The 13928-nt window shown below is 42.8% G+C and overlaps 1 protein-coding gene across 1 annotated transcript in view; it reads right to left on the reverse strand.

Moving 5' to 3' along the window:
- LOC128741631 (beta-1,4-glucuronyltransferase 1) overlaps positions 1-13168 on the reverse strand; it is a 202217-nt gene extending 189049 nt beyond the window's left edge. Inside the window, exon 1 of the mRNA XM_053837586.1 lies at positions 11846-13168. The gene's annotated coding sequence lies outside the window, so the exon portion shown is untranslated. The remainder of the gene's footprint in view (positions 1-11845) is intronic.
- Positions 13169-13928: the final 760 nt, after the last annotated feature.

The following is a 13928-nucleotide window of genomic DNA, read 5'->3' on the forward strand; positions in this document are numbered from 1 at the left end:
TAGTAAAGCTCTCTTTGTTTATTGTTTAAGGATCGAAGGTCTTTGTCAGAGATCTGCTTTTAATGTCAGATGATGCCAACCAACATTGCTCACTAGAATGTGTGGTTCGGTACATTACAAAATTGCCCTTTCACTTTGCCTCTTTCAAGATTATGCAAGTTCAAGAGTGTGTCAACCTTCTTCAGACCATGGTATTATTCTGATACTTGATTTGCCATCACCTCAAGCAGTATGGTGACTATAATGGCTGGATGGGAAAAGCATAAAACATAAAGGTCTTGCACAATGTCAAAAAAAAATTACTCTTGTCGAGCATATAAGTGGTTGTAGACTCCACTGAAAAGGAAGAAACTTGTCGTTTCTAATTCTATTTTTTATAATATTATTTACAAATACACTCAAGTCGCTTTTTACGCAAAGGATACGTCCCGCGTAAATCAAAACCGCGAAAAAAATCGCGTAAATTTCGAAATTCGCGTAAAAAAAACCGCGTATATAGCGAAATTTGCATAAAAAACCACGTAAAATCCTAAATTCGCGTAAAAAACCGCGTAAATTCCGAAACTCGCGTAAAAAAACCGCGTAAACTCCAAAATTCGCGTAAAAAACCAAAATTTCGCCTGAAAAAAAGTTTGTGGATTTCAACACTACGCGAAAAAATAAACGTTTTGAGCACATCCGCGTAAATTCCGAAAATCGCGTAAAAAACCTCGTAAATTCCGAAATTCGCGTAAAAAAACCGGGTAAGTTCCAAAATTCGCGTAAAAAAACTAAAATTTCGCGTAAATTCCGAAAATCGCGTTAAAAAACCGCGTAAATTCCGAAATTCGCGTAAATTCCAAAATTCGCGTAAAAAAACAAAACTTCGCGTAAAAAAACTTTGTGGATTTCAACACTGCGCGAAACAATAGACGTTTTTGAGCACATCCGCGTAAATTCCGAAAATCGCGTTAAAAAACCCGCGTGAACTCCAAAATTCGCGTGCAAAAAAACCAAAATTTCGCGTAAAAAAACTGTGGATTTCAACACTGCCCGAAAAAATAGACGTTTTGAGCACACCCGCGTAAATTCCGAAAATCGCGAAAAATTCCAAAATTCGCGTAAAAAAAACCAAAACTTCCCGCAAAAAAAACTTTGTGGACCCGTAATCGGGTAAAAAAAACCGCGTAATTCGCGTAAAAAAACCGCGTAAACACTGCGCGAAAAAATAGACGTTTTGAGTACATCCGCGTAAATTCCGAAATTCGCGTAAAAAATCGCGTAAATTCCGAAATTCGCGTAAAATAACAGGTAAATTCCAAAATTCGCGTAAAAAAAACTTTGTGGATTTCAACACTACGCGAAAAAATAGACGCGTTAAAAAACCGCGTAAATTCCGAAATTCGCATGAAAATACCACGTAAATTCCGAAAATCGCGTAAAAAACCCGCGTAAATTCCAAAATTCGCGTGCAAAAAAACCAAAATTTCGCGTAAAAAAACTGTGGATTTCAACACTGCCCGAAAAAATAGACGTTTTGAGCACATCCGCGTAAATTCCGAAAATCGCGAAAATTCCAAAATTCGCGTAAAAAAAACCAAAATTTCCCGCAAAAAAACTTTGTGGATTTCAACACTACCCGTAATCGGGTAAAAAAAAACCGCGTAAATTCCGAAAATCGCATAAAAAATCGCATAAATTCCGAAATTCGCGGGAAAAAAACCGGGTAAATTCCAAAATTCGCGTAAAAAACCGGGGTAAATTCCAAAATTTGCGTAAAAAACCGGGTAAATTCCGAAATTCGCGTAAAAAACCGCGTAAATTCCGAAATTCGCGGGAAAAAAACCGGGTAAATTCCGAAAATCGCGGGAAAAACCCGGGTAAATTCCAAAATTCGCGTAAAAAACTAAAATTTCGCGTAAATTCCGAAATTCGCGTAAAAAACCGCGTAAATTCCGAAATTCGCGTAAAAAAAACCGCGTAAATTCCAAAATTCGCGTTAAAAAACAAAACTTTACGTAAAAAAAACTTTGTGGATTTCAATACTGCGTGAAAAAATAGACGTTTTGAGCACATCCGTGTAAATTCCGAAAATGGCGTAAAAAAACCGCGTAAATTCCGAAATTCGAGGGAAAAAACCGGGTAAATTCCAAAATTCGCGTAAAAAAAACCAAAATAACTTTGTGGATTTCAACACTACCCGTAATCGGGTAAAAAAAACCGCATAATTCGCGTAAAAAAACCGCGTAAACACTGCGCGAAAAAATAGACGTTTTGAGTACATCCGCGTAAATTCCGAAATTCGCGTAAAAAATCGCGTAAATTCCGAAATTCGCGTAAAATAACAGGTAAATTCCAAAATTCGCGTAAAAAAACGGGTAAATTCCAAAATTCGCGTAAAAAACTAAAATTTCGCGTAGGTTCCGAAATTCGCGGGAAAAAACCGAGTAAATTCCGAAAATCGCGTTAAAAACCGCGTAAATTCCAAAATTCGCGTAAAAAATCGCGTAAATTCCGAAATTCGCGGGAAAAAAACCACGTAAATTCCGAAAATCGCGTAAAAAACCCCCGTAAATTCCAAAATTCGCGTGCAAAAAAAAACAAAATTTCGCGTAAAAAACTGTGGATTTCAACACTGCCCGAAAAAATAGAAAAAATTTCAACACTACCCGTAATCGGGTAAAAAAAAACCGCGTAAATTCCGAAAATCGCATAAAAAATCGCATAAATTCCGAAATTCGCGGGAAAAAAACCGGGTAAATTCCAAAATTCGCGTAAAAAAACCGGGTAAATTCCAAAATTCGCGTAAAAAAACCGGGTAAATTCCAAAATTCGCGTAAAAAACTAAAATTTCGCGTAAATTGCGAAATTCGCGTAAAAAAAAACCGCGTAAATTCCGAAATTCGCGTAAAAAAAACCGCGTAAATTCCAAAATTCGCGTAAAAAAACCAAAATTTCGCGTAAAAGAATTTTGAGGATTTCAACACTGCCCGAAAAAATAGACGTTTTGAGCACATCCGCATAAATTTCGAAATTCTGAAAATCGTGTAGAAAAAACCGCGTCAATTCCGAAATTCGCGTAAAAATAGTTGCGTAAAAAGCGATTTCAGTGTAGTAAAATAGAAAGAACGTTTCCATGAATGAAAATGCGAAAGCCGAATGAAAATTATAGACTTGCAGGCGGGTTTTCACTATGTATGTAGTATACATAGTGAAAACCCGCCTGCAAGTCTATAAATTTCAATCAAATTTCAGGTTATCCCATCTTGGTATCTCTACGCAATTCCAAGCTGAGTTGGAATCATATCTCACGGAACGTGAACTTAAGATGCTGAAGTTTGATGGATATCTGTCTTGTGTTTCTGAAACAAGTTCGGAGTTCCACAAGATTGTAACCGAGGACCACCACTTTCAACTAGATTTCATTGTTGGCATCTGCAACATTGTTGTCTGGACTTGACCTTAAATTTTTTTAAGTAAAAATCAAAACAGCCTTTCCCACATAGCTTGCCCAGCGACTACGGTTACAAGCCGGGAAAATCAGACTACATACTACGCATTCGTCATTATGCCGTCGTGAGGAGAGGTGGGTTAGACACACACCATTTATCGAACTAAACAACAATCAAAAGCTGGGAAAATTTATTCGGTATTCTGCTACCTCGAAAAGAGATTGATTCAGCGATGCTTTCTGGTTCTCTCAACGAATACTGTTTATAAAAAAAGCAAAGTCTTGGTGCTACATTCCGATGGAACTTGGCTTTTTACTGTTTTGTTCGACGGACTTCGCACTAACCACCAATCAATCGAAAGATCTTCGACTCCATTAACTCCATCTAACAAGTCTTAGTACAGGAGCCCTATTCTCACAGTCACCTCACCTCACCTTACTTCTCTCACCCGACCTATTCTCACAATCACCCTCACCTCACCTTACAGGCCCCATTTGAATTGTACATCAGTCACCCAGGTGAGCGGAGTCCCTAGGTGACTCTGAGAATCGCAAATTATGCTCTCACCTAAAAAAATTAGGTGAGGTGACTGTGAGAATAGGGCCCCAGTTCACGGATCAAATACCAGGCATGAATTGAACGGGATTTTTTAAGTTTGCCTTAAACCAACGAAGTCCTACATCACCCATTCGGTCCTGTCTTGTACACAAATCTTTTTATAACGTCATAGACAAACAGACAAAGTTAAAAATCTGCCAGATTTTTGACAATGCGTCAGCTATCTACCAAATATTCCTTTCTTCGTCTAGTAAAAAAGTCATCACATAGCTTTTCAAACTAAATTTTACATTTACGTTGAACAAAACCTGTAAGATGTTTGCCATTAACTGTCTCTCCATTGCACTGGCCATAATAGCATCCTAAAAGATAATTCAACTGAGAATGTGACCATTCTCTTCGATGCAATCAGTTGGGTCGGTAAAAGGTAATTATTTTGATTTTCATGGTCTAAAACAAATCAACTTCCAAAAAATTCTTGTAAAACGAAAGCCATGGATGTCTGATAAGTGCACAGTATAGTAAAATTTACTCAAATTTATCACAATCAAAAATTACTGCATCCATATTCAAGTCTCCATTGCTTTATCATTCGTGGTGTGGTTTAGACTTATAGACTTATTCATCAACGCTTCCGCTAGAGCTGTCGAAACACTACGAATTACTTTAAACTGTTGCGTCCAGTGCGGTGGGCTTCTAAAATAAACAGTTTCGCATCCATGTGTGAGGAACTTAGTTTTACTTCATTTTAATTCATTTCTCATTTTGTTTGCCATTGCCAGTTCCGTTACCGATCCAAGCCATTCCAATACCAGGTGCCTAAAACGGAAACTCCAATATCTGGATGGCGTACCTTCAATCTTTCTAAAGAACTACATCGATGCCTTGGGTGCTCCAATCCAACGGCTATTTAACTCCTCGATCAGCTTTCGACAAGCTGAATCATCAAATCTCCGTCGCAAAACTCGACAAACTGGGCATTGGAGGGCTGCTTTTCAGTGGTTTAAATCGTATCTGTCGAATCGTCCTATTAATATATCTTCTTCTTCTTCTTCAGCAGCATAGAGCCGGGGTGGCTCGTGCTGTTTCAAGCACTCGTCTCCATTCAACTCGGTCTTGGGCCACTCGTCGCCAATTTCCTAGTCGTCTCAGAAGTCGCAAATCGCTCTCGACCTGGTCGAGCCATCGTGCACGTTGGGCCCCCCTGTTCCTGGTGCCGGTGGGGTTGTTGAAGAGGACTATTTTCGTCGCACAGTCGTCCGGCATCCTTACGACGTGTCCGGCCCACCGTAGCCTGCTAACTTTCGCTAGATGTACGATGGGAGTCTCCCCAAGCAGTGCCTGTAGCTCGTGATTCATACGCCTCCGCCACTCTCCGCTTTCAGTTTGTACTCCGCCAAATATCGTCCGCAGCACTTTCCGCTCAAACACGGCAAGGGCGCGTATGTCCTCCGTAAGCAGCGTCACGGCTTCAAGTCCATAAAGAACTACTGGTCTAATAATGGTTTTGTACATTGTTAGCTTCGTGCGGCGGCGTATGCTTCCTGATCGTAGCGTTTTACGAAGGGCAAAGTAGGCCCGATTTCCCGCTTGGATGCGCCGCTGGATCTCCTTACTAGTGTTGTTGTCCGCGGTCACCAACGATCCCAAATACACGAACTCTTCTACCACTTCTAGTTCGTCGCCGTCAACGGTTACCGTCCGTGGGAGGCGCACATTTGAGCCTCTTCCTTTCATGTATTTGGTCTTCGACGCATTTATTTTTAGCCCAATTCTCCTAGACTCCGCTTTCAGTCTGGCGTAGATTGCCTCCGCCGTCGCAAAGTTCCTGGCAATGATATCGAAGTCATCTGCAAAGCCTAGAAGTTGGCTACTCTTGGTAAAAATCGTGCCTCTCGTTTCGATGCCCGCTCGTCGGATCACCCCCTCAAGAGCGATGTTGATCAGCATGCAGGATAGACCGTCACCTTGTCTCAACCCTCGTCGCGTCTCGAAGGGACTCGAGAGTGTCCCAGAGATGCGTACGAAACACATCACTCGATCCAATGTAGCTCTGATCAGTCGCGTCAGTTTGTCCGGAAAACCGTATTCGTGCATTATCTGCCATAGCTTGTCTCGATCGACTGTATCGTATGCTGCTTTGAAATCGATAAAGATGTGATGCGTGGGCACGTTGTACTCCCGACATTTCTGCAAGAGCTGTCGGATAGTAAACATTTGGTCCGTAGTTGCGCGAGCCCCCATGAAACCCGCCTGATAATTCCCTACGAAACCTTGTGCTATCGGTGACAGCCGGCGTAACAGGATCTGAGAGAGTACCTTGTAGGCGGCATTTACCAGCGTAATACCGCGATAGTTGCAGCAGTCTAGCCGATCACCCTTTTTGTAGATGGGACAAACCACTCCTTCCATCCATTCCTCCGGTAGCTTTTCCTCCTCCCAAATCCTCGAAATAACCCAGTGTAGAGCCTTTGCTAGCGTTTCTCCGCCATGTTTATAAAGCTCTGCCGGTAAGCGGTCCTTCCCAGCGGCTTTATTGGTCTTCAGCAACCTGATTTCTCGTTTGACTTCTTGGAGATCAGGTGCTAGGACATCACTATCTTCCATGGGCGCTCCTAGGTTAATTTCCGTTCCGCCTCCTTCTGCGACTTCGCCATTGAGGTGTTCATCGAAGAACTGCTTCCACCTGTCGACCACCTCGCGCTCGTTTGTAATTAGATTCCCTCCCTCGTCCCTACACACGTCAGGTTTCGGTGTGTAGCCCTTCCGAGTTTGGTTCACCTTCTCATAAAACTTGCGCGTGTCATTAGCTCGGAATAGTTGCTCCAATTCTTCACGATCTCTGTCCTCCTTTTGGCGCTTTTTTCTCCTCAGGATCGTGGTCAACTTGTTCCTAGCTCGTCGGTACTTGGCCAGGTTCTCTCTAGTGGCAATACTTAGATAATTTTCCCAAGCATTTTTTTTCTCCTCCACCGCTTGTTGGCATTCCCCATCAAACCAATCATTTTGTGTACTCCGAGGCTCAATACCTAGTGCCGTGGTAGCGGCCTCTCCGATGGCCGAGCGTATTCTGCCCCAACCGTCTTCGAGGTTTGAAGCACCTAACTCCTCGGAAGAAGGCAGTGCCTCATTCAGTACTCGCGCGTAGTTCTCGGCAGCTTGTGGGTTATCTAGCTGCCTGATGTTCAGCCGAGGAGGGCGGCTTTGACGTGTCCGGTATACGGTGGACAGCTTTGAGCGCACATGTACTGCTACTAGGTAATGGTCAGAATCGATATCCGCACCCCGACGGGAGCGTACGTTCGTGATGTTAGAGAAGAACCGGCCCTCTATGAGAACATGGTCAATTTGGTTCATTGTACGTTGGTCAGGTGATCTCCAGGTGGCTTTGTGGATATCCTTGCGCGGGAAAAAGGTGCTTCGGATCACCAGGCCTCGGGAAGCTGCGAAGTTTATACATCGTTGGCCGTTATCGTTTGTGTCGGTGTGCAGGCTATGGGGTCCTACCACCGGTCTATACATTTCTTCCCTACCGACCTGGGCGTTCATATCCCCGATGACGATCTTGATGTCCCGTGACGAGCAGCTGTCGTACGTAGCCTCCAGCCTCGCGTAGAACGCTTCTTTCTCATCGTCGGGTCTACCTTCGTGCGGGCAGTGCACGTTAATGATGCTATAATTGAAGAAACGACCCTTTATCCTCAATACACACATTCTCTCGTTGATCGCCTTCCAATCTATCACGCGATCCTGCATTCCGCCCAGCACTACAAAGCCCGTTCCCAGTTCGTTGGTAGCGCCACCGCTCTGGTAAAACTGGGCCTTTCCGCCACGTATCTTCCATACCTTCTCTCCTTTGCGACAGATTTCCTGCAGAGCTACGATACCGAGTTTGCGGGGTTCCAGCTGTTCAATCAGCACCCGCTCGCAACCTGCGAAATTTAGCGATCTGCAGTTCCAAGTCCCGAGTCTCCATTCGTCGTCCTTATTCCGTCGCCTAGGTCGATGCCGAATATTCCGCTCCGAATATGCTTGAATGTTGTTAGTTTGTGTTGTTTAGGTGTGTAGCCGTACTGGGGCAACACTACCGAGTCTCGTGATGGGGCTGCCATCTTATAGTGCCGAGACTCACTACCTCCTTCCCGGTTAGTATACGACCTTAGTTTCCACCGCGGTTGGTTACCCGATCTCCGCTAAGGTTGCTCGTATTCCGGCTGGTACCACGAGGAGGTCGGGATCGGAGTTGCTAGATAAGAGGCTACCGACCACTATGGGGTCTATATTCCGCATTATCCGGCCGTTTACCAACCTTAATATATCTATCGATGAGTTCACCTCACCGGCTTTCATCGCTTTTTCCGGAGTCCCACAGGGTAGCCGTCTCAGACCGTTGTTTTTTTTATTTATTTTTCTACGTTACATTCTACTAGCGATACATAAGAAAACAATATGTACTTAAGCCTAAACACATGTTTCTGCGTCACTGTGTTGACGGTCGTTCTGACAGCTAGTGTCATCTGACAGCTGACGTTATGTTGACTGCTGGATGTTCTGCTGGAACCTTACAATGGTCAAGCGTATAACAGTTCCCCTGTTCTACACTGAACGACAAATTGAAACGGTTTATTCCAACACTCCCCCGCAATTTGCACGTTCAACACATCGAATAGCCTTCTATGTGTATCAATAAGTAACTCCTTTGTGAGTGCAATCGCTGGTGGTTCTGCGTTGGAAATAAGTTGAAGTTGCAGTCTGCCAGCCTTGATGTGGTCTCTGATGAATCCGCTGATATGATCCGGGTTCTACGCTGTTGCACGACGTACTATCTTCCATTATTGATATGCCCAACTCATCTAGAAGCTTTGTTAACCACATACCTCCTTTTGTTGCTGAGAATTGGGCGATCAATTCAGCTTCGCCTGTTCCTCTCAATCCGGACTTGAACCATTTAGTATTTGTATCCAATCTCTTCAGCAGTTTCTCTACGTATTGAGATTGGGAAATCTCGAGCATCTGTTTTCCAAAGTCGCGATTTATTTCCTTACCCAGGAAATGCTTAACTTTAAATTAATCTTCCACTTGGAATAACCTTCCAAGCTTTTAATCCATACTCTATCACCAATAACTTTGGCAATGAGCAAAATATCGTCGACATATGCATCCGAAAATGTCCAATAAACAGTCTTTACACTTTTTGGAACACAGTTGACCACTGTCCAGTTATTAACGATAGCCATCGTTTGTTTTCTGCTCTATGCTACCGCAAATGTCTAAATGTAGTAATACTAATATTCGGTTTCATCTTGGCTGTTTCCAAAGATGAAATTTAAAAGCTGCTTGCTTCCGTGCCAAACAACCGTTACATTCATTTGCTGCATTTATTGTTGAAGTACAGTTGATTCTCTCAACCATTCGCTTCCTCTTTTGAACATCGATTTTCTTCATTTTCATCGACAATTGTTTGTAGGCTGACTTTTGTCGCATGTTTACTGCGCCATGCTTCCGTAAACATCTGAATTTTGCCAATTCTTATGACCGTTTTGATCTTAGCTTTCTCAACCTTTGGAATTTGAAAGCTGCCTGCTTCCCTACCAAACGTAGATCTGCTGTATCTCTCACTGAACTATAGTTGATACCCTCAACCATTTCCTTCTTCCTTTTCGTTTTCTCCGACAATCATACGTTTACTGCTCCATGCTTCCATAAACGTCTGAATTTGACCAATTGTAACAATCTCCACTTAATCTTGGCTTTCTCAAGTTTTGGAATCTGAAAGCTGCCCGCTTTCTTAACAAAAATACATTCACTGTATCTACTCCTGAAGTGCAGTTGACACCTTCAACCATTGCCTTCTTTTTGGTCATGTTTTCCTCCGACAATCGTTCATTAGACAAGGATAACAGTCGCAGGTTTACAATTCTGTTGGTTGCTTTCATCTTGGCTGTTCCATGCTTTGAAATTTGAATGCTACCCGCTTCCCCGCCAAACAACCATTACATTCATTTGCTATCTCTATCACTTCTAAAGTGCAGCTGATACCCTCAGCCATTCCCTTCGTGATTAGCATCTCCATTCCCAGATTTGTCAAGTGCGCTAGTCTTTTATGCCAAGTATTAAGACTCACTTGATATCTATCCAATGCTGAGCAGATTTCTTGTTTGTTCAATCCATTGACAAACTTCCCCGAAGTATCAACGTTCCCGAAAATGACCTTTTCGTTTATAAAAGTAACCCTTTTATAATCTTCACTCGATAACTTTATCGAATGTGATGCACGCTTCGTAGCCCGAAGGTTTCCATTAACTTTTGCAGTTGTTTCCTTAATTAGTTTACGCAACTCCTTTTCTTCCGACAGCAACTAGTCATTCGCTCTGTGGTCGCTTGCTCCTGAATCCGCTAGGGAATGTTCCTGTCAATTCTCATCACGTATGCTCTCTTTGTTTCTGTCTTGTTCTGCAAGTGTATTTCTTTTTCATTGCACTCGAAACATCTGCTGGTCAACTTTTTAGACTTTTTAGGAACCAAACAACGTAGATCGAATATCGTTTCATAAAAATGAGAGTAAATTTGTTCCGCAAACCAGAAAAAACATCACCCAGAAAAAGTTATTTACAAAAATGTTCACAGTAATGGAGAATTCCAAGCGAAAGTCGGAAAAACTTCGAAGCAGACGCTTCTATAAACCTTATAACCTAGATCATATTTCCAATTTTGGAAACAATTTCATAAAAAGTAACCCCTTTTCGACCAGATTAAAAACCACTTTCCCTACGAGTTTATATGAACAACCTAACCACCACAACATGAAATAGAAAAAAAAGCGAAACATGAAACAAACAGGGCATTTTGTCTTCTCCGAGGTCGGTCAAACCAAAAAAAAACAAATACTTTCCAACCGGTGGTTACCACCTGTGCCGACCAAAAAACGCACATGTTGGTTCACTTTCGTCGGAAACCACATGTGAGTTTAGGGTGCCTAAGTGGCCGCCGTCACACATAAGTGCGTACCCACGGCACGCAAACACTCACGCACGCACGCATGCACTCACGCACATGATGCATCTGCGTTTTTATTTCTTCTTCTCGACAAGCTAAACAAAAACACCAAGTCATAACATATTCGGGAACAAGAGCGAATTGATTTCAGGGAGTGCCGATCACTGTCTGTGGTGTTTGAATGAATTTCTGAATGAGCCCCCTGGAGTGGCAAGTCATGCCGCCGGTGCCCATTTAAGGGTCAAAATATTTGCGTCGACCTAGTTTATGTGCTTTTCAGCCTACTTTTGTTCGTTGCCGTAGCACAGTGAAACGACGCCCTTTTAATTTAATTGAATTTCCCTAGCCAAGCCGTTCATCAATTTTTTTTCTCTTTCTCAGCGATGTGCCGCCGATAATCAAGCAAGCAAAGCTCATTAATCAACGTTATACAATAATAATAATAAAGACAGTATAATATTGCGTCACTTGACGCCAACATCACCACCATCACGGCGCTCTGCGCTAGGAGAGTGAAGTAAATGTCATGATAGTGTGTACATCATCGCTGAAGTCTATCATTTTCATAAATTCACCATTCATCGTCCAATTGAATGGATACTTTGATGTAAATAATACCAATTCAGAGAAGATTGCCTAATCCAATGCCTGGCCAATGATTTGTTAAACAAAAATTGTGAAGAATTGCCTTCACAACTCACAAACTTAAGACTACGATGCGGAGTTTAAATGTAGAGAAAATCAGATTACACAGTCGATTTGACCTACTGTCAGTTCTGGTTTTGATAGAAACGTCAAACGAACGTCGTTCAATCTCACACTCCAGGGTCACTGAATTATTGAAAGAGTTTCAAACTTACCGAACTTAGACTTCCAGCAAAGGTTTGTTCTCGAACAGACTCCGTCGTACGATGGTTTGTTATCTCTTAACAACAGGAAATCACTGGCTATTTGTTTCTTTTCACTTCTCCCTTTAAAATTGCGTAAAATTCCACTTTCCAAATTGGTAAACAAAAACTATGTTCACCCACAATGCGTTTTGTGTATCAATCAGCTCGGAAACGTCACTTCTAACACCACCACTACAGCAGCAAACGTACTCTCTTCCTCTCACAACGAGATCGCTCTTTCTCTCCAATTTCACAGGAGAACTTTTGACAGCACAGTTGTTTACACCTTGGTTGGCTGGCTGGTCCTCGCAACGCAACGCACGCTATGGCTACTGCGAGTGATAATAAAACTAGAGCTCGAGAGTGTGGCCCAGCAGTTTTGCTCAGCTTGCTATGAAATAAAATAACACCATCAAACTAAACAATGTCTCGAAATGCTTCCATCAACACTAAAGAAAGCCACTTTCGTCACCTAATGATGGGCCTTCCCAGCACTTGCGTTGCTATGATCTAGTCTCGTAATTAAAAGCCCCTTTTTCAGTACTTCACGCAATGGGTCCCCTGGGCCCCGACCAAACTCTGCTACCAATCGTCATTGGTCATCGCCCTGCTCGGAAATGTCCTGCCACAATCCGACCCAAACCGCAATTTACCCTAATCAACAACAACCGTCCCGGAACGGTAAGGAGAAATCTCAATTTGACATCGTGCGGTCGTCGAGTGGCGAGTCAATTTAACACCACACGTCTGCGGAGGTGCTGGCTGATAAGATCCGGCTGCTGCTGCTGCTGTTGCGTTTCAGCACGACTTGCATCTTATCATTATTCACTTGAAACACCCAAGCCTCTATCACCGCACTATCGTTCGCCTCCGTCGTCCTGCCCAGCCTAAACTACACAAGCTTATCACTCCGGCGACGCGAAAAATGTCGTGAGCTGTTCGAATCTACTGGCTTGGAACGAAGCTCCGATCAAAATAAGTCGAGAAAAAAGTGTTGAGTTGGTTATATTTTTACACACCCGAGACGACCGAGCTGCAGTTTGCTTCCTGCTATGTACCATTCACTTGCGAATTTTCACTAAATTGCAGCTAAGTAGTGTGTCATCATCACACGCAATAGAAAGTTCAAAATTACGCCCCGTCTGTTTTTCCCGAAAAAAAAAACTACTACTTTTTTGTTGCTTTTCTCCCCTTTTCTTCTGCACTGCACTAGCAGAGGAGAAAAAAAAGTGACAGATCTCACTGGGGGAGGTCTATGACGCGTGACAGCCAACGAGCACCGAACACTCCTACGAAAGACACAACCAAAACGATCGAACGACCACGATAGACTGAAACTGCTCTGCTGCTGACTGACCAAGCTGAACGCTCAATGACTGAAAGCTTTGGATCAATGAATAAACACAATAATTCCACTCGCGGTGAGAGCAGCTCTCCGCTACGGCGAGAGAAACACACACGCGTTTCATTGAAAACGCCGTCAGTTCGACTGTGAGTGGTGAGTTTATGCTGTCAGTCTCGCTGTCCCGTTCGGGGTCTGTTTCGTGGTGAATATGCTACGTTTGACTAAGGCGGTTTTAGTGTGTAGGCATGGTTGCGAATAGGCTAGTGTACAGTGTCCAGTGTGGATTATTTAGTAAATTTCTTATTTTACAAACCTATGAGCTAACCGGATCTAACAAATATGTGATCGCCACAGAAAAACGTCGAACAGAAGAAATAAGAAGAGAAGGGTAGAAATAAAATGAGGACTGGCGTGCCCAGAGCTAAACAGAAGGTGGGCCCCAACTTCTCAGAAGCATTTTTGGACCTGGAAAGATTACCCTAAGCTAGCGGGTCTATATTTACGCAATTAATTTACTTATCGCAAAAACACCGACCGTTTAAATTATGAACCCCAGAGTTCCAGGTAGCACTTGAACTAGAATTTGAGCTTCAAATTGGTATGAAATTGGATTTAAATTTAGGACAATTTAGAAGTGAAGCCTGACCGCAAATTAAATTGGAAATTTGACTTGGAAATGAACTCAAAATTGGACCTGGAATAAGACTT

This window comes from Sabethes cyaneus, chromosome 3 (genome assembly GCF_943734655.1).
Source record: "Sabethes cyaneus chromosome 3, idSabCyanKW18_F2, whole genome shotgun sequence".
Taxonomy (NCBI): Eukaryota; Metazoa; Arthropoda; class Insecta; order Diptera; family Culicidae; genus Sabethes; species Sabethes cyaneus.